This window comes from Echinops telfairi, unplaced genomic scaffold (genome assembly GCF_000313985.2).
Source record: "Echinops telfairi isolate 266 unplaced genomic scaffold, ASM31398v2 ScPeMD7_2291;HRSCAF=2852, whole genome shotgun sequence".
Taxonomy (NCBI): domain Eukaryota; kingdom Metazoa; phylum Chordata; class Mammalia; order Afrosoricida; family Tenrecidae; genus Echinops; species Echinops telfairi.
The window spans coordinates 10,505,954-10,514,666 of record NW_022106189.1 but is presented as its reverse complement, the minus strand read 5'-3'; the positions used below and the strand labels follow the sequence as shown (position 1 = coordinate 10,514,666).

The 8,713-nt window shown below is 45.0% G+C and overlaps 1 pseudogene; it reads left to right on the top strand.

The window, feature by feature from the left end:
- Window positions 1–399: 399 nt before the first annotated feature.
- Window positions 400–8,713, top strand: part of LOC101643078 — a 9,371-nt pseudogene continuing 1,057 nt past the window's right edge.

The following is an 8,713-nucleotide window of genomic DNA, read 5'->3' as shown; positions in this document are numbered from 1 at the left end:
TTCTCTAATCCTTGAAAAGAAAAGTTAAAACTTCACAAGATGCCACACCCCATGCACCTCTCTGCCAATAAGTTTATTCCTCTGTCTTCAGACCAAAGAGCTAGGGGTTGGAGGTTACTGTGAGACAGGCCTTCTGAGTTCTAATCCCGAGGTAGGCAGCTCCCTCAACTCTTCTAAGCCACGTGTCCATGTGCCCAGGGAGGATTTTGGCATTTGCCTAATATCTTCACATGGAATAAATATTTGCTGAGTAAAATGTGTGAATGAGAGAGGGCAAGAAAAAGAGCAAGAGTGAAAATGTACATGGTGAATTAGTCAACAGTTAATCTGGAGCAGCAGCTCTGCATCCACTCAACTATCCAATTGGAAGCCTGCTTGAGGAGAGCCTGGGGTACGTAGATGAATAAAGCACGGGAGCACCTACAAGGTGCTCTTATAACACCTGCAAGGAGCTTACTGATGACTCAGGGAGGTAAGAAATGAACAGACAGAGCAGGAATCACAAGGCAGTATGAGTCGTGGTCGCAATTTTGCACTCTGGAGTCACACGGACCAAATGAATGTTTCTGTTTGTCACCGGAAGGCTGCTATGTCATCTGGAGCTGATTCCCTGGTGTAGCTCAGCTTCATCATTTCTAGCATGTATATACTAATAGCATCTCATTGGCGAGGTACCCCACCTACCTTGCTGGGTTGCTAAAAGATGGATGAAATGCAAGTAGCCAATATCAACAGCAGTTGTAACAACCAAATGCTGCACTAGTTAGTGGTTGCCCAGGATGCTAGGGAAGTACAGGGCAAAGATTCGGCCAGCCAGTGGGTCAGAGAGGGCTTCTAGAAGCAAAAAAATTCTTAACTTGATCTTGGAAAGCAAATTGATACTGAGCTAGGTAAATCAAATGTATTCAACAAATACTTATTGAGCAAGTATTTGAACAAGAACGAGAGCAAACCAGACAGACTTTCTGCTTGCCTTCTATCTAGAATAGAAATCAGCAATGTTTTTCTGTGAAGAACCAGTTTAAAAATATGTTAGACTTTGTGGGTCATGCAGACCTTGCCACCACTCTGCTTATGTAGCATAAAAGCAGCTTTAGACAACACAGAATTGCCTGGATGAATTTGAATACAATCTGAATTTTCAGCAGTGAAATTTCACACGTCACAAAATATTGCCCCTCTTCATTTTTGTTGCTCAACCATTTAAAGTGGTGCAAGTCATTCATTCCTGTTGGGTCATACAAAATAGGTGGTGGGCTAGACACCGTCAACGGGACATGGTTCGCCGACCACTGCGAGCTCGATATTGTCCCCGCGTGGCACAAATAGTGAAGTGTTTGATTTCAAACTAAAAGCCTTGTGAATCTAACCGGGGTACTGGGGATAAAGACCTGCACTCTGCTTCCAAAAGCGCACAGGCATTGAAAACACTCTGGAGTACAGTTGGACTCGGAAACACACAGGGACACCGGGAATTGGAACGAGATCAACTGGTTTGTTTTTTTCTTTTTGTTCTATAGTAGCAATAGACATGGAATCCATAAGGAACTATTGGTGTCAAAGAAATTCAGATGATGTCAACTACTAAGAAAACAATTATTTTGTTTCATGTGAGCTAATCGCGAGGGTAAGGATACTAATTTAGTTAAGATAGACATGGAAGGCTCTGTGAAGAGGAGCTGTGTGGGATGAAATGGAAATTATTTTAAAATAATAATAAAAACGATCTCAAAGTCTGTGGAGAAGGCTTTAGTTAAAGGTTTTCTCCTAAGAAGGAAAGAAGGCCAGTATGGCTGTAATATGGAATTCACTGGGGCTGGGAAGGAATTGGCTAGAAAAAGAAGATTCAAAAAAATAGATAGGGAAGCTTAAGAGTAGAAGGAATCTATATATAATTAATTTAATATCTGTCGATCTTGCCTTGCTTTGATTGAAGGAAAATATTTGAAAAAGGAGTCACTATAAATACATTTTATGGTTTCTTTGCATATGTAATGAAGATGTGGTGGTGCCGTAGGTTAAGCACAGGGCTGCTAATAAAAGGTTGATGGTTCAAACGTACTAGCTGCTCCTTGGGAGAAAGATGAAGCAGCCTGATTCCATAAAGAATTCCAGAAGGGTAGGGGGAAAGTAGGGAGCAAAGGGGAGGAAGGGGGAACCAAGAGCAATGATTGACACATAGCCACACACACAACCTTCCAGGGGGACGAACAACAGAGATTATGGAGGAAGGGAGTCATCGGTTAGTGTAAGATATGAAAATGATAATAATGTATAATTTATCAAGGGCTTATGAGGGGGCAGATGGAGAAGAGGACCTGATACCAAGGGCTCAATAGAAAATAAATGTCCAGAAGAGAATGATGGCAACCTAAGTACAAACATGCTTGATACAATTGATGAATGGATTGTTATAAGAGCCCCCAATAAAATGATCTTTTCATTAAAAAAAGAAGAATTACAGCTTCAGAAACCCTATGAAGCAGTTCTACTCTGTTCAATTAGATTGCTATGAATCACAAATATGTAGGGATGAGAGAGGGAGTGCATTAAAGTGTGCTTAAATGCTGACTCGGTGTTGCTCATTAATACCAACCAACCCTAATGAATCTACTTCGTCCCCAAAGGATGGGACCAGCACCATCAGGCATACAATATGAATTAATTCTACATAATCTAGTAATGTATCATTTCCAGTTTATCACAGTGGAAATGGTGTGCACTTTCATCGTCTACCCAATTTTTCTAATGGCTCACTAGACTCTTGAGTAGTCACACACACAGAAAAAATTGATTAGAGTTCAAAATACCAGCTACATTCAGGACCCTTAAGTGATGGTCCCTCTCAGTGACCTTGCTGTTTTGATGAGAAAGAGAATTAGATGTTTCGGAAAGAATTTTTTTAATTAAGAAGACCAGCCAAAAGACTTACATTCCTGGCCAATGCACATCATGTGTGGTAACCACCTGTCTGTTACTAAAGGCTTACATGTTGCTAGGATGCTGAGCAAGGTTCGGTGAAGCTTCCAATTAAATAATTCTAGGAAGAAATACCCAGCAATAATTTCTGAAACTTAACCAATGAAACTCCAATGGGTACAGTCGGATCCACACATGACTGTGAGGATAGTGTGAGGCCAAATATTATGTTATTGATCATGGAGCCGCCATTGGCCAGGGGAGACTCGATGAAAACATGCCCTGACACAGGGAACTGCTCTGTGCTTGAGCAGGTGTACCAGGGAGCCACTAGTTACTGAGATGTGAGATATCTTAAATCTCACCTTTTCCAACAAACATCATGTTTACGTGTCCCTGAATGCACATGCGTGTGCTTGCAAGCCCTCATGCATGGGTACATACACACACACACACACACACACACATGATATTCATATAATTGCAAGCTAAGTGACTGGCAAAGCTATACCCGGTTTAACTTAAGCTTCAGAAGTTAAATAAGTGGTTCATTTAGTGTGTGTGTGAGTCCATAGCTTTTGCCGTCTAATTTCACTCAGTTAACTTTTACTTAAAAACATTAAGCTTCTTAATGCCGCTGAATTGGGCCAAGTCTACAGTAAATTGTGAGAATGAATGAGACAAATCACTCAAACGTTCCTTCCTGTGAAAGAAAAGCCACCGTGAGAGCTGCAACTTCAGGCACCTGGGTCAAGGGCAGCGTAGAGGGCTGGCGTCAGGGGCACGTGACTGCATTTCACCCATCTCAGGAGAGGACTAGGTAGGAATTACCGTGTGGGGACAGTGGATTTTTCAACTAAACAAACTAGTCAGGTCAATTTTGAGACTAACTGCAGGATAGCCAGAGGACAATGCAGAGATCTGAATAAGACTGTAAGGAGAGAAACCCCACAGTTGCACGATGGTGAGGCCAGCTGCAGCAGTTCAGGGCCCAGCATGCACAGCAGGCCCCACTGCCACCATGTATGTGGGCTGTGTGCCGAACAAGGATTCTCCTGTTGTACCCCGCACTGCCGACCTATGTGCCCCTGCAGTACCCCGACTTCACTGGCTACTCTAACGTGGAGCTGGGCCCTGCGCCCTCTCCACCCTGGAGCTCCCCCTTCCCTGCACCCAGTCTCCTGGGAGCCTTCTGCCCAGTGCCTGTCAAGGAGGAGTATTGGCCACAGCCCCTGCCCAGTCTTATAAGCTCCCACCTCAGGCCTAGGGGTCTTTCTGAGTCCCGCCTGGCCACTGGCCTTCTGAATGACCTCAGCCCAGCCCTGCAGCCCTTGGCTCATCTGTTCATTGAGCCTGTGATCAAGGCACTCCTCCAGCTCCTGAGTTCTAGGCCTCCAGAGGGATTAAAGAACCCAGGGAGGCGGCTCAGCCTCCAGAGAGCTGAGCTTGAGGTCCTTCTACATTCGTCAAAGACTCAGGGGCTGAGTGGCCACTCGAGGGAGCAGACAGAGCCTAGAGAAAGGAGGCAAAGTTGAGGGAAGAGGGACTACATGCAGACTTGATCTGAGGGAAGTCCACTGCCATGGGGCCACCCTCCTGCCCTCATGGCCACATGCCCTGAGCCTTGACCCTTTCAGGGGACAGAAATACAGTGAATATAATTTACATACCATACACTTCAATAGTTCCATTGTTCAATCATATCAAGGAGAATTGTACAATCATCACCATATCAATTTTAGAATATCCTTCCCCCCATGATTAAGTTGCCTTTAAAATGAGTTGTGAAATCACAGTCAGGTCTAGTACTCCCTCCCCACTCCTGTCATCATTTCCCCTTCCAGAAATCTTCCTTCCCTCCCTATCATGCACTCAACCCCCTGCATCCCCTATCAAACCCTGTATTAGTTATTGTCATTATGCATCCACTCCTCTGTGGATCACAAACGGGGACCCCAACAGAAACAATAAAAACCAAACTCAAAATAAGGTGATAAGGATAAAATAATAATATAAAGACCCAAATAAAAATAATGAGTAAGACCCCATAATGACCATAATGACCCCATAAGAAATTTCTATTATGGAACAAGTAAGAGATACTTACATACAGAACCAACTCAGGGTGGGTCAATAGGGAGGTCGTCTAACCAAGTATTGCGTTTGATTCGGCATATTCAAGATTGCAGTGGTCTCTGCCTCACAGCAAGGCTGTTAGAAACTCTTGCCTGTGGCTACTGTGGATCTGCCAATGGCTCTGTAGGACCAGACACTCTGCAGATGGATTTGGGGTTCACACTGTCCTCCATATCCTTCTACCAATTGGGTGTTCATAATTTTTAACTCTGATACTTTTCCCTTCACCACATTCAAGTTTCTAATTGTCATCTTTGGATCACACAAGCTGGTGTGCACTTAGTTGACTCCTTGCTTAGATGGCTACTTGTTTGACTGCAAACCTTTATGACCCTAGAAACTATTCTGATTGATAAGTGGGCACCACCAACTTTCTTTATCACACTTGGCTGCAGCATCCTTATCATGAAAGTGATCCTTTCATGAAGGTGAGTATCGAATAGGGCCATGTATTGGCCCCATTCATCCCTAGTGTGAAACACTCTATCCTTCTCCCTGCTTGTAACTTTCACCCTCCCCAATGTACACCATCGTGCTCTCATTCCTCCCCTTCAGGAGTCTTCCCCTTACCTCACCACCCCGAAGGTTTATTTCTTCCTATGAGCTTTACTACTATGAATTCTCTACCCCAGGGGGCATCAGAATTATATGGGCTAGGGTTTTTGTGGAAGAGGTTTGCTACCAGAATACAGGTGTCGGTGAAAACCGTCACACAAACCTAAGCCGAATGGGAAAAGAAACAAACCCATATCAACATCGCTGTCATTGGACATGTTCATTCTGGCAGGTCCACCACAACTGGGCGCCTGATCCACAAATGTGGTTGGACCGACAAAAGAACCATTGGAAAAATTGAGGAAGCTGCTAAGATGGGGAAGGGCTCCTTCAAGTCAGCCTGGATCTTGGATAAGCTGAAAGCTGTGTGGAAATTTGAGACCAGCAAGAACTATGTGACCATCAATGATGCCCTCGGACACAGAGACTTCATTAAAAACACGAGCACAGGAACATGCCAGGGGACTGTGCTGTCCTCATTGTTACAGTTGGTGTTGGCAGATTTGAAACTGGTATCTGCAAGAATGGGCAGACCCATGAGCATGGCCTTCTGACTTACACACTGGGTGTGAAACAGCTCATTGTTAGTGTTAACAAAATGGATTCTACGGAGCCACCCTACAAGCAGAAGAGAGATGAGGAAATCATTAAGGAAGTCAGCACCTACATGAAGGAAATGGGCTGCAACCCTGACACAGTAACATTTGTGCCAATTTCTCATTGGAATGGTGACAACATGCTGGGACCAAGTGCTAACATGCCTTGATTCCTGAGATGGAACGTCACCCATCAGGATGGCCATGCAGTGGAACTACACTGTTTGAAGCTCTGGATTGCATCTTGCCACCAACTCACCAAACTGACAAGTCCCTGTGCCCGACTCTTGAGGATGTCCACAAAATTGGTAAAATCGGCATTGTCCCTATGGGCAGAGTGGAAACTGGGGTTCTGTAGCCTGGCATGGTAGTCACGTTTGTTCCAGTCAATGTAGCCACTGGTCTTTTGAAATGCACCATGAAGCTTTGAGTGAAGCGCTGAAGCTCGGCCTGGGGACAATGTAGGCTTCCATGTCAAGAACGTCTCTGTCAATGATGTTTGCGGTGGCAATATGCCTGGTGACAGCAAAAATGACCCACCAATGGAAGCAACTGGCTTCACTGCTCAGGTGATCATCCTGAACCATCTAGGCCAAATCAGTGCTGGATATGCACCTGTGTTGGATTGTCACACTGCCCATATTGCTTTCAAGTTTGCTGAACTCAAAGAAAAGCTTGATCACCGTTCTGGCAAGAAGCTGGGAGATAGCCCCAATATCTTGAAGTCTGGTGATGCTTCCATTATTCACATGGTACCTGGCAAGCCCATGTATGCGGAGAGCTTCACAGACTAGCCTCCTCTGGGTCATTTTGTTGTCTGAGACATGAGAAAAACAGTTGCTGTAGATGTCATCAAAGCCATGGGCAACTTTCTTCACCACATTTGCTTATGCACACATTTGTCTTCAGCGATCGTGTCGGGAAGGTGTGCATCATGGAATGCCAATTTAATGGAACGTGTTCTTGCATTGAGTAAGTACTTGAGTGGAGGCCCAATGTCCATCTGCTGCCTTAATACTAAACCTATAAATATATGAACGTAGATCTATTTCCTCATCATCCTATATAAATATATTTACATATGTACATGCTTATATTTAGACCTCTATAAAGACCCTTTGTCACCTAGTTCTTTCCTCTGTTTCCTTTTACTTTCCTCTTGTCCCACTATCATGCTCAGCCTTCATTTGGGTTTCAGTAATTTCTCTCGGTTACATTGCCCTTGTTGAATCCCTACCAGGTCTCTCACACCCTCCTTGACACTAATTTTGGATCACTTGTTGCTCCCCTGTCCCTGGCTTGGTCAACACCACCTCCTTACCCCCGGCTCCCCCTCTCCTATGTCCCCCCAGAACCATTGGTCCCGTTGTTTTCTCCTCCAGATTATTCATCCAGGCTATCTTATCTAGATAGATCTGTATAGGTAATAATATGCACCAAAAATCAAGGCATAGCAAGACAGGTGACAACTGAGAACACAGCGATGACAACAAAAAAGAAAACCAATGACCTGTAAAAGAATAAATTAATTAAAAGAAAAAGAAAAAAATTAAAAAGAAAGAAAACCTATAAATAGATCAAGGTCAGATTTTTGAACTCTAGGCATGTCCTCCAGTCAGGTCCAATGGGGTGCCACGCTCTGACCCCAGAGTCTATCCTTTGTACTCCCTTGGGAGCTCCCTGCTCTGCTCCCATGGTTGCTCTGCCACACACATTTAGTGGTTTGCCTTGGTGTCACGGGTCAGTCCGGCCAGTCCCAACACTGAGTCTCCAGTGTTGTCCCCCTTAGGGCGCTGGGCTAGCAAGGGATTGCGTGTCTCATAGTGGGATCAGCCATATAGTCCACTCTGTGCATTGGCTGTTCAGAGCAGGGCTATTGTCCTCCAGGCCTGGTGGGCCAGGATGTGCTCCACTCTCTCTTCCTCCCCCTTCATTTGCTCCCATGTGCTCTAATCAGACATGCCCTTCTCCCCTAGCTACAGCTTCAGTGCCGTACTCTAAAGTAAATTCTTCTGGGGGGAGGGGCAGTTGTCCACGTAGCTGGTATGGGGGCCGAGCCCTCAGACCCCTCTACTGGCTCCCACTCCTTGCCAGCACTCTGCATTCAAATCCAGGAACACTGGCTTTAAGTCTGGTCCCTCTTTCCCTGTGGAGACACAAACAATACTCTCCCCTTGGGTGGGTCAGTGCCCTATTCCCCTGCCACACATCTCTGCCCCCTCCTTTCCTACCCCTCCCCCATTTTCATTGGCTACTATATGTACCCCTGGACTTGGTCTGGCCCCTGCCATACTACCTGTACCTCACCCCTGGAGTGTTTCTATACAGTAGCTTTTTTCCCCTGAGTCCCTTTTGCATTTTTCTTTTCTTTTTCTTTTTTATTAACTTCCCTCGGCAGCTATCAAAAGATATAGCATCTGGGGTCTTAAAGGCTTGCAGATAAACAAGCGGCCATCTAGCTCAGAAGCATCAAAGCCCACATGGAAGAAGCAAACCAGCCTGTGTGA